This window comes from Pavona decussata, unplaced genomic scaffold, assembly GCF_977016875.1.
Source record: "Pavona decussata unplaced genomic scaffold, jaPavDecu1.1 SCAFFOLD_133, whole genome shotgun sequence".
Lineage (NCBI taxonomy): Eukaryota > Metazoa > Cnidaria > Anthozoa > Scleractinia > Agariciidae > Pavona > Pavona decussata.
Window position 1 is genome coordinate 565,003 of NW_028145546.1, and position 12,882 is coordinate 577,884.

Below are 12,882 nucleotides of genomic sequence, written 5' to 3' on the forward strand. Positions count from 1 at the left end.
ATTTCTGGAAGAAAGGGAAAAGATTCTGTAGTCTAGAGATATTTTCATCTAGTGAACATTGATGAACATTGCAGTTGAAATGTGATCCCGTACACTGAATGTAAAACTTTCCCGAGGTATGCAAATTTAGGCTATAGCGCGAAAACGAGGGGGCGACTCTTATACGAAAACGAGACTAAAAAGATGGCTCTAGCGCGAAAACGAGGTCAGATGTCGTCATAAGGTCGCACCAGTTTCTTGACCGACACATGCCCCTGCAAAACTCAAGCGGGGGCGCCATTTGGGTGTCCTTACAGCAATCTCGAAAAATTCTGCATACCCGTACACAGGCACACCAACTCGAAAGACACAGGACGCAAAAACGAAATTAGGCTTGCGTTCTCCTTCGTCGAACGCAATAAGCAAGCACTTAGTTTGCACCTTTGTTCAGTCCGTTTGAAAAGGAAGTTAATTATAATAATAATTTTCAAACTCATTAATCATTTTTGTTTTCCAAATGATTCAGAACACGCCAACTTGATCTGGTCGAGTGCAGCTTAAAACTTCCTGTGAAACGTTGGAGGAAATATGGAATCCACGTGACGGATTTATCTCGATTTAAATGTTCATTACCTAACACCACGCTGAATACAAAAACCTTTATTAACACAATGTGGACAATGCAAAGACTGTTAAGACGTGTTAAGTGAAACGACACTACAAACACCCCCAGCACACATGTTCAGCCATAGCTCTCACAATTTTTTTCGTGGAGACAGAGTTTAAAGGCGCTCTCTTGGGCACCCCTCTTCAGCAAGGGCGGAACAGCTGTTTATGTCATGTACAATAGTAAACCATTAAATTATGTTTACGTTCAAATTCAAATTTTAGAGCCGTTATTTTCTCTCATAGTAACTCTGGCCCTGAAGAAGACTTGTGGTGCTAGTTGAAATGTTCAGTGGCCCAAATAAAGTTAAATTGCCTTGGCTTGCCACAGCGTCAGTCCTGCAATCAGTTTGGTTTCTATACCCCTGATATTCACAGATATTGACTGATATTTACTCGTCCCAGGCACCAACACAATTCATGGAAAGAGCAGGAAACAGTGGTGTAGAGTGTTATGAGAGGAACGCGAAACAATAACAGCCCCACAACACCCTGCGTACCACGTGTCGTTCGAATGAAGAGAGATGCCTGGGGACGAGACAGTAGTACGCATGTGTATGTGCCTCTGGTAAAGCTGTACTGTGTGTTGAGTTGTCCTTTACGTTGCTTGGAAGGTTTAGGCACCTTTTTATGTTTTTTTTACTCAAATTTCTGTAAGGATGATCGGACTGCGTAGAAAACTTAACACGACAGCGACATGATAGAGACCAAACCGAGAATCAACAGAATGGGGCAACCGTGGACAGCTGTTTCAAAGCTGGTTGGCTCTCGTCAGCACGGTGTAGCACAGCAAAAAGTAGAACAACCAACGCGAGTCGAGTGGTCTACCAAATGCACGTGGCAGTGATTTCGGATGGGCCCAAATTCAAACATCCGTCCACGTCATAGCGTATTTCATAGCTTTTTTTTTTCGCGCACCATCATCCCTTGCTGCCATCAATCTGAATGCCTGAAATAGTTTAGTCTGAAAACTCACTCCGTCGGGTTGCTCTCACACAAAGGTCACATCCCATAGGGTATCCCTAAAAGGGTACCAGGGGCCGACCAGATTCACTGACGAGGCTCTCCAAAGTTAAGATGTATATATCCTATTGCTAGTAAGCAATACTTAGGACGAGAATGATGTATTGTTCAGAAAGTGACACAGGCATGCTCGGAAAAAACATCCGAGTGCTCCTATCAGGAGTCGAACCTAAGACCTTCCGATTACTAGTTCGGATGTTCTACCACTGAGCTACAGGAGACCGGTAGGAGCTAAGGCCATTAAACTAGGTTCATGGGACAAATATCCTGCATACTGCTAGGATTTGAAAAAAAATATACCATCACATTTATTTCATATACCACACGTTCGACATTCACTGAATCCTAGCAGTATTCTAGTAATCGGAAGGTCTTAGGTTCGACTCCTGATAGGAGCACTCGGATTTTTTTCCAAGTATGCCTATGTCACTTTCTAGAATAATACATCATTCTCATTCATTCACAAGGCTAAAAATATACCATCACATTTATTTCAAATACTTAGGACACATCTCAACTAAGGAGATCTGACCACAGAATCTTACTTAATTTTGGGGGTTGTTTTAAGTTAGTGAGAGATACCAAACCAAAAGCTCATCAAACAGTTTCCACTTTAATGTGTATTAAATATGTCATAAACCACTCTCGTAGATCGCTACTCTCTTATTCTACGTTATTGGAATCATTTTAAATAGTAAAACAACCTAAGCAGTACCAAAACCATATTTTCACCCATGACGAATATCATTGTCAGTGAGGAATAGAGCGTCTCCAACCACCCCCCCCCCCCCGCTCCATTTTTTTCCTCTACAATGAGTTCCCGTATAATGATTTGGTAATCAGGAAAGCAAGTGGTCTCGCTGAATCTCAGAGGCAGGGCGTTACCCCTCCCTCCCCTCCCTTCGAATTCCCACTTGTGATTTCGTTATTACAGAAGAAAGTCAAGTGAAAGTACAATTGCCTGTTCAGTGGTATAAATTTGATATTTCGTATTTAATTTATAGCAAATATGTACAAGTTAACAATCCAATCGCTTAAAATATCTCATGTAACCTTTGGCTTAGAACAACAGTAAGAGAAAGATACAATCACAATGATTAATGCACACAACTCACAGAGAAAAAAAGTACAACCAGAAGACTTGAAAAATAACGCAAACTGAAGCCCCAAGTAACATTTTTTTTTCACGCATGGTGCCATTTACAAAATTTGATTCAAGTTCATGCTAATAGCTTGTCGTTTAGTATAAAAACTACAACTGAAGTCCATTGTTCTCATTTGAATCAGACAAACGCAACAACATTGTCAATTGTTGTGGTTGTCTGAACTCCATGACAACCAATCGTATGCAAAGCCTTGAAGAAGAATAGAAACGTTTTGTTCAACCGGCTTCATGTACACGACACCAAGCGACGCGCACTTTGTAAACTCCAGTAGAAGACACCGCCATGTTAGATCAGCGAATTCAAGCTTAGTCTACTGTTGTTTAGTTCGTCTCCAATTTTTCTCAACATTGAGCCGATCTCCCTAGACGCACGGTTGTCGTTATTGGCTTGATGAGCGTCCCCTGACCTGTGCTGAACGCTGGTGTTGCTTACTTGAGCGGCGCGGTCTCGTGGCTCGATGCGCTTGAAGCTTTTTCTGCGGCTGCTGTTGCGGCGAAGTATACCTGAAAATCCCATGACGCAGATTGAGCTGGTAAAGTGGCGAATAATCAGCTTTTAATGTAGGACCTGGAAATGAGAGAAAGGCATTTATAATTAAATTTATTAAAATACTTGATAAGCTCTAGGGGTGTACAACCATCTGGGAGAATTTCTCGTAGGTATACTAGACGAAAAACGCACAAATTCACGAAACACAAGCCAACGCGCGAGGGCGCCAAAATGCCTGCTACGCGGAAACTCGAAGCGCGTGCACTTGCCCGTGGTAGGTGATTTTTGCGCGCGCGATTCGCGTTTCTCTTCTGGCTACTAAACTCCTCGTACATTAAGTCAATTGTGTATTTTAAAAAAATACAATACAATAAAATAAGAACCAGATGTAGTCTCGGTTACGTCGGTATAATTACTTTGTGAATACCGCCTGATCACGCGGCAGGGAAGGAATTAATGTGATCAGCTAGAATTAAACTGAATAGGAAATGATTGCCGAAACAAGATTTATCGTCAAAAAAATGTAAAGATTATACAAGAATTTAGTTAAAGGATTATTCTCAAAAATAAGTGGCTACGGACACCACAGAATCGAACTTTGCTATTTAGACTTAGTATCGTTCCTTCTTATTGAGGGCGTTGACCTCGCCTACTTTTAATGTTAGTGAATTTTCGGTCTTGACAGCAAGAGAACTATTTCGACAAAAATTTCGACCAAGTAATAAATTCAGAGGCAATGCGTTGAGCGAATAAAATTGCTTTATGATTGTAAACAAACCACAAATCCAACCAAACAGGAATCAAAAATACACTAAGCTCATTGTGATCGATAACTTCCAACACATAAGCTTATTTTCTGTCGACAACTATTTGTTATCCGGACAGAAGAGATTATATCCATAAACTTGCCATGACCATTCAGTTCCTTTAAAAATGTTGTTATATTATTGTATTTGTTTTCTTTGGGATCCATTTTTCAAACTGCATTTTACATAATCCGATCTTGATTGTCAGCCTTCTACGTAATCGTTTGCGTCAATCGGTTTCGCAGAAATTTGCTGTTTCATTATCACCCAGGGCACTTGCGAGATGTTTACATTGGTTCTATGTATTTTCACAAACAGAAATATAATAATAATAATAACGAAATGTGTTGCAGGTTAGAATTCGAGGCAGAAAGTATAGATCGCGAAGTGTGCAAAAATTATCCGCTATTCAAGATACAAAACTATGATGTAAATCTTCTTTCTAAACCAAGTGTAGACGAAGATTCATTTTACAAAAGCCTTAACTGGACTTTTTATGGCGTCAGTAGCTGGAGGTAGCCAGAGCAAGCAACTCAAGCCGTTTGAGATAGGCTGCCTTCGTTGTAAAAATCTTAAGCCAACTAAATTGTAGTTTTTTTTAGATTCTGTAGAATTTGCGCTGTAAAACTTCGGAGAAATCTTCCTAAACTGCACTAGCGCATGTTAGCAAACCTAACAACGAAAAAGAGGTGTTTTTTCGCTCTTCAGTCGGAGGAGCGAGCTTTCAGCTGGCATGTGAGTTGACGGGCGTTAACCGGCTGCAGCCGACTTGACAAGGCAGGTTATCTCGAATTATTTCCTTTTGTAATTTTTCATCGCATCTTTTCCTCGGAAACATTTGCTGTTAACGACTTGTAAAACCGGAAAGGCTGTTAACAGCTTACAGTGGACTAGTCGAGATGAATCCTTCCTGATCAATAAATTTTAAGACGATTTGCGAACCTCTGGAACTTGACTCAACCAGCTCAGTTTATATTGTGGCGTTTTATTGCTAAAACAACAACTCAGTAAAATCCGCAAAGTTGTGTTTGATTAATCATAGCAATACAGCTGAAACTTGAAAAAGCATATAAACTACACCTTGCTTTTTCTCTTTCAAATCGATAACAGAGCAAAAATTCGTTTTAATGCTTGAATGCAATGGCACGCCTCGAACTTGAAGTAAAACTGCCCAGAGAGTATAAATACCTTAATCTTAATTTAAATTAATGTACTAAATTTTAAAAACAGAGAAAAGAAGTCCAAATGAAAAGTTAAATGTCGGATATATATTAAGCTCTGAAAGACATATCAAATGCGTGGGGAGGTCTTTAAATATCTTCCCCCGCAAAAATCTTTGAGCGAAACGTATTGTTTTTCACGAATTTAATCATGCTTGCAAACCTTACCTCGAAAATGTTGTCGATCCCTCAAACGGCAACTGTTCAACGCTAGCTATAGGACAGTTTCCACTGATATCTGGGACACTGTTTGAGAGCAATATGATGTTCTTTCAACTTGAGTTCAAGGATATCTGAATATTGTGATAAACATATGAGCTTAATAAACCTGTTTATAACATTCTGTGGTTTCCAGCGATGATGTCATGTGATGGGAAAAGAAAAAAAATGCATTCTGACGTGTTTCCGCTGTGAAAGACGTACAATCGTCTCTTTGATGAGAATACACGGGTCGGCTGTTGTGGTAACGAGAAGTGTTTTTTGCGAATACCGCTAAATTAAGAAAATACCCTCCTTAGCGTTTCTTTTGTTCTCGCTAATAGGACCTCATTTTAACACACCGCCGAAAAATCATCATTATTTTTACAGTAAATTTTGCAATGATTAGGTTACATCATGTACAAAGAATTTCAAGCTCGTACATCTGCCTTTACTCCCCTGGGTGCAACTCACTGAGCATGCGTTAACTGCAGCTTTTCGGGTATTTTTGGAAAATAAATGACATGTAAGTACCTTTGTTGAAGACGGGCGCGTGAAGCCATCACCACAGCTACGAATCTGACAGATTTTCATTAAAAGCCTTCTCAGATGAACCCCTATTCAAGAAAGATTGCCTTGACCTTTCAAATTCTCTCCTGAAAGCTGTGTTACTTGGCAACCAATGCAAAGACTTTGTGGTTTTTGCTGGCTATTAAAAGTAACAACGGGGAAGGAAGCTAGGATATTTCATTTCCGGCCAGATACAATGGTTTTGAAAAGAAGGAAGTCCCACCCTCCAAAACAATACAAAAAACAAAGATTTTTCAGTATAGTTTACAGTTTAGTAAACAATATTGCGGATAGTGAAGTACGAAGATTAAAAATTGTGACCGATATTTCGCAGCTGGGGTGGGACAAAGCTGGGAACAGGTCGAAACTCAACCGAAGAGTGCGTGCGTTTTGTCTGTTGGTGTTTTATCAAAAAGAAAAATGCCGGGTTTTTTTAATGTTCGTTTTATTCGCCTAAGCTTGCCTTTCTTCAGTTTCCCTTGCACAGCATTGTGGCGTCGGATGGACGTAAACTCCGGAAAAATGTAAAGCCTGTTCGGATACGACCTGAGTTTTGTCAATCATTAAATTCAGGGAGGTCTTTTACATTAAAAACAGTGAGAAAACCCAGCAACAAAAAGACATCATCGAAAGCGAGCGTAGGTTGCAATCCGTCAAATTTTCAGGGCATTATCGCTCAAATTTTCGAAAGTCTTTTCGAGATAGCTTTTTACGAGACTCGCTTTGTTCTAATCATTCAATAATATACTGAATTCAATTTTTCAGTCGCTAAAGATTAAAGTCAATAAACCGCCACAAATTAAAACTCTTCTAAATTTACAGCTTACGTGTTCTTTCGGGGGAATACCCGCTTAGAAATTACAACATACTGAAAACAGAATAAATTATTGACTGAGTGAATTTTTGTCCGTAAAAGTTCGGCTCTTTTCTGCACGTTTAAATGTTGCTATATTCACGCCAGGATTCTTTCTAAACTCATGTTTCTCAGTTTTTTCTTGGTCCAAAATTGTGTATTTTGACAGAAAAGAAAAGCTGGAAATTTCACGAGAAAATATTTAATGTCGACTAAAGGTTTCGACCCGGGGAAGGTTTTCGTTCCCTGCCAGCATAAATAGATCATTGCTAGAAGCTTAATTATAAAACTATTTCAATCCTCTGTTTATCTTAAATGTCGAGAAAAAGCGACAAATAATATTTTTTACGCACGACCAGCTCTCACAAGGAGTTGCGTTCTTCGCTTGAATCATGATAATGAAAATTCTCTTAAGTTTGCAGAATCTTTGCGTATTGTTCAAGTGAGGCAAGTTAAAGAGATTTTTATCAATTCCAGCTCCCGCAGAAGATTCTAAGCTCAGAAATCGAGACCCTCAGCACACGACAACTTAACCAATTATATAATCCGATCAAAGAAATACTGAATAGATTTCCTTACGTTAACTTCCCGATTAACTTAATGTTTTTTCTTTCCCATTGCATGTGAAATGGATATTTTTCAGAACAACCGCAGCCGTTTTCAGGTTAATTTTCATCAAAGTATATTTGTGCTACCCGTTTCGACTTTCTCTCGCCGAGGCTATCTGTCTCGGGGTCATCATGATGTGTGTTCTTCTCAGTTTGCGTTCAGTTTTCAGCTTATGAGGTTCTGAGACGATTCTTTGGCAATCCGGCGCCCGAAAATCCTATTAAGGACAGAAAGCCGAATACCACTGGAAAGAGAAATGTTTGCACTAAATAGACGCGAAAATGCGACCATCATCAAGGTATTGATAAATTGAATCGATTAAAACTCTTGTTTTAAATTGTAAAGTCTTTCCCCATCGGCGTCTGTTTCTAAAATACCCTGAAAGTGAGGAAGGTCGGGCCTTTCGAAATATTTGAAAAATACATTCTCTGACCGTTAAATCAATCTTGCTCTTTTTTTGCATTATTTAGTCTGAACATCAGATGAAAGCTGCTTTTATTTTTTGGTACCCGAGCAAAAGCTCGACAGCGTCGTTTCCAAACACGGGCACCACGTCAAAGCGTTGTAAGGCTCAGGGACCGGTTCTCGTCAGTTTTGAAGGCGCGACGTACAGAAATATGAAAAGCACGCGCGTGTATATCGGTTCTCGCGCGACAAACAAGCACTTTTCTGGACCAGTGGGAAATCAAGTCATTTGGTAAATTGCGGTCACAAAAAAAATATAAAACTAAAAAGATCGAAATATTTTTCTTTTCCTAGCTGCTGTGACTGGGATATATATTCTTCAATTTTTTAGGTGCACAATTGCAACATTCCTGAACTGAATTTAAATACCACATGGATCGCGTAGTATAACACAGTTAGCCTTGCTATATTCTCTATCAAACCAGAACATTTTTATTTTTTCAAAAATGCCGCCTGTATCACTGATCATCTTTCACAAAAACATTCAGTTTTGAAAAGTATTCCACACCCTAGAAAGTGAAAACCGGACTAAGTATTTCGTCAATATCTTCAATTTTCAACGACGTTGGTCATTCCTAAAACTTACAAGAAAAAAAAAACAACAACAGAACTAAACTGGATATCAAACAAAAAGATTTCGTTTTCCGGATCGAAACTTTATGTTCAAGCACAAGCTTTCGATTCCCTCACGAAATGTTTGTCCATTTTCTCTAATATAACGAATAATTTGCTTTTTTATTAGAGTGAAATGGACTGAATTCAGAAAAGACGCCTTATCGACAGGTTGGCACAAACTTTTAAAATCAACAACAGATCTCTACTCAGTTAGATTTTAGAACTTCGATGACGTGAGACTGAAAGCATCAGCAAATTTCACCTTCATCATTTGTTGTCAGTTGGGGTATAATCAGATAAGGTCATAACTTCGTACAGGCTGAGTAAGGCTGAGTGAGGTCACGTCACCAGAGTCTTTAGTTTAGACAGAAAACTATTAGCGCAAAGAAAACGTTTTTGGCCAGTGAAAACCTTGGCTTAAAAATGCGTCTATCTCGCACCGATGGATAATTTTACTACTTTACTGGATAAATGCAGTATTTTATGTCAAAATGACTGTTAGCTCATAGGTAAGGTAAAATATCTTATTTTGCTTCTTCCTTCGCATAGAGTAACTCATCTTAACTGAATGTGAATTTCCTGAACCTTGTCAGTCTTCCAAAATATTATTTTCAGATGCAGGTGTGTAACTGTGTGTTGCATGGTCATTTTATTACCAAAACTTAAAAATTTCCTAATGAGTTTAACATTTCATCACCGACAGCAGTAACAAGTGTAGAGTTTGAGAATAAACAGCATATAATATCTTAAGGTTATCTGAAATTAGTGTTGTTACATGGTTTCTTTTCCTTAACCAGTTTCTTCGACAGAAAACGTCGTTCACTCCTAATTTATTAATCTATTAGGCATAAGTGTTCCGTATGATGTTCTACAAAAGCCTCGCTAACTATTCAAATTTCTCGATGAAACAAAACTCATTGTCCTTTGTTGATATTATGGCGCGTTTCAAGCGAAAATTTGCATTAGAGCTAGACGAACTGGTCACGTCTAAGTCCTTAGACATAAAACGACAGCTTTTGTAACGATATTGAAATTTAAAATACAAACTTACCGTGCAATACGTTCCGTGCAATATTTTACAGTTCCTCTAGCCAAGATCGTGAAGGAAATGAGCTCAGTTGCGGTCAATCACGCTAATTTATCTGCCTCCTCTAAGTATCATATATGCAGTTGGTGATGTAAGGTTAGAAGAATTGGCAATGTTGATTCGAGTGTGACACGGTATTTATTTCACCCTGATATCACCTCCCCCATTCTTGCCCCGGCGAGCACGAGGAGGGAAAAACCCGACTACGAAATGTTCTCTTTTAGGAAAAAAACATTTTTAATTCTGAATTTTACACGAGATTTCTTGAAAGATCTAGAACAACTTTCACTTTGTCTATGATATGTTTTTTCTTAATTTACTCCCCGTTGTAATTTGCTATTTAACTTCCGCGATGAACGTGACATTTTGTGAGAAAATATTGTAAAAAAATATAGGTCATCGTATAACCGAGCTAGACCCGCGCTCTTCAGGCAATTCTAGATCTAGTTCTGAAAAAAGTAATTTGCCAAAATTGGCGCAAATTTCTCAGTTGTTAAAATAAAACAGCTAAGATTTGAGTATGAATTTCTAATAAGGGGGTTAACCGTACAACGCATTTACATTTTGCCATCGTTAGCACTAAATTGTGCCAAATTCAACACAAATAAAATTTTGCCTTTTTTGGTTGTAAAGCCTTGAGCAGACTTTGGCCCGTGTTTGATGTTGTCAGTTTGGTTGATATGGAGATTTTAGCGGGAAGTAGACAGACCCGTCGGACCAGACATTAAGTCTGTGTCTAGACAAACACAACACTGCATCGCCCGCCGTTAAAACACGGAAACGTACCCATGCAAAAGCCCTAGTTTCTGTTCTATTTCTAGTCGTTTTAAGTCTTGAAACCATAAACTCAAAAATAAGCCGCTCTCTGATTTTCATAATGGTTCCATTGGGAAAAAAATTCATGCACTATTTTTAAATCAAGTAAGACTTATTTTTAACTGAGGTTTCGTGAAATACCGATCATTTTATTTGCAACCGTATCGGAAGTAAATGTTTATGTATAAAATGCCTTTTCCCCTGCTGTTAAAACAAGTGTAATTGTGATCAATTAGCACCCAAGGTTATTCCTTTGTAACAATAAACTAAGTTTAATTTTCAAGGAAAAGTTAAGTTGTTTCCGTTGACCCTGGCCTGGTCATCCAGCTCTACGATTTAAAAACCATTTTTAATTTTTAGGATAGAAATTGAAAAGAAGAAGTACTACCAATATCTAGGTTGCAAATATGTAAGTAAAGGAAAGTTTCCCTTCTCAGATGTGCCACATAAAACTATTAGTATTAGAAAATCCATGATAGGTTCTCGTGACACAAGTGGACACAACACAGCAAGGGTGCGTGACTTGCGTGGTGGTTGCCACACCCTTGTTTGCGGTGATAAACATTTGTTGTTTGTTGAAAGACTTGCAGAAAAACATTAACTTTCATTGTCTTATTTTCTGCCCTCGGGCTTGATTCTCACGTTGTGCAACAATTAATATTACCTGTGTTTTTTGCTATGTATCGCTTCTAATTGACCGACACTCCTTTCACATTTTTTTAAAATATTTTTTCTTTATAGAACTTGGCAGAGGTAAAGTGTTCTTTGATACAAACGTAAACAGAAATCTTAAAGTATGACATTCAGATTAAATCTCCTGAGCAGTATGTTTCTTCATTGCTGTTCACTTGTCAATTTAATTTGTCACAATTAAAGAGTTATGAAAATTTGTAACCAAGTTTGTAACAAAAGAAATCAAACCATGCCAACTCGCGTGCTTAAATTTATTATCTTCTTTCCGATTTTTTTGGTTTATTGCGTGAGAAGTTGCACGAGCTTCTTTCAAACATTCTCTCCCTTCCGGTTGCTCTTTGCAAACAATCTTCTCACGTGGATACAAACTGACAGAGTTCGAAGTATTGTGAAACGCTTCACGCTATTTTTGCTTGACTTTTGATTTCCAGTGCCTCCTACGCGACACACGCACATTAAAAAAAGTCATGCAAACATACTTCAGCACAAGTTCGGGCTTGATAGTCTAGTTAGAGCATCAGGTATGATCGCGGTTTAAGAATAACATTTAATCGTGTTTTACAACACAGAAGTCACTGAATTACAATGGTGGTAACTGTTTTCTTTCATCATCAAACAGTATGAAAAATAAACACAGCCTATGTTATTGTTACAATCGATCACGCAACGAAGAAAGATCAAAGTGTACCACAATCATGTAAAAGAATTTCTTAATTTTTTAAAATTTATTCTTATCTGATTGATATTTGGGTACCCTTCTGCAAACCGCTTTGTGATGTTGCTTCCTCATTAACGATTTATACTTCTTATTTAGCGAACCATGTAACCACCCAATGTTATTTCACGACAAGTCGGTTGGAATATTCATTTCTGACACCAAAACTAGGAAAGGGTTGCAACAGTTCGAACTTGGAGTTTGTGGGAAGGGGTGGGGAGGGATGGTTAGAGATGTTCTTCTCCAGCAATCATATTTTTTAGCAGCAATACTCTGTTTTTAAGAGTGACGCCGAAAGCGTAACACTCACTTGATTTGAGGCGTAACGCGGTATCAACCATCAACCGGTAAGGTAAACCGCGTCCCACGCAGTTAAAAATAGCAGTTTGTTTGAACGAGGAACTGCGGAGGCAAGGGGTGATTAAAAATAGCTCTTCCGTTGCCAATTTTAGCTGATTCGTTCGGTTACGCCCAGTATAGACGCAGTCTTCACTGACAAATGACATAATGTTATTTCACAATTTCAAATTCCTCACAATCTTTTGTCAGTATTCACAGATCATAAGCTGTTTTCACGGTACACCAGTCTGAATACTAACAACAATGGAACCATGCTATAAAACGAAAGAAATCATGGATATCTCGTTTTATTCGCGAACTCGAGAATGGAACTGCGAGCGAGGGAGTAAAAATATCTCAGTTCAATTAATTTCAAAATCGACACCACTAGAAAATAAAGAATTGAACACATAAACGTGGTCCAGAAAAAAAGAATTGAACACATAAACGTGGTCATCCAAGTCATCAAAAATGTTAGCTATATAAAACGGAACACTAGCCAAGTCCTCAATGAATTTAGTATGAGTATAATTCTTATAGCTTCTTACGGTGATATATGTGCAACGCGGCTTG

General features: G+C 38.5%; 1 long non-coding RNA gene across 2 annotated transcripts; it reads right to left on the reverse strand.

The window, feature by feature from the left end:
- Positions 1-2,632: 2,632 nt before the first annotated feature.
- On the reverse strand, positions 2,633-10,050 carry LOC146468023 (uncharacterized). 2 transcript variants are annotated; one of them, XR_014867549.1, is made up of 3 exons: positions 9,711-10,034; positions 5,518-5,642; positions 2,633-3,401 (listed from the first exon to the last, which is right to left on the reverse strand). It is a non-coding gene; the product is annotated as an uncharacterized LOC146468023 (long non-coding RNA). The 2 variants fall into 2 exon arrangements; XR_014867550.1 differs by lacking the exon at positions 5,518-5,642 and having other exon boundaries at positions 9,711-10,050.
- Positions 10,051-12,882: the final 2,832 nt, after the last annotated feature.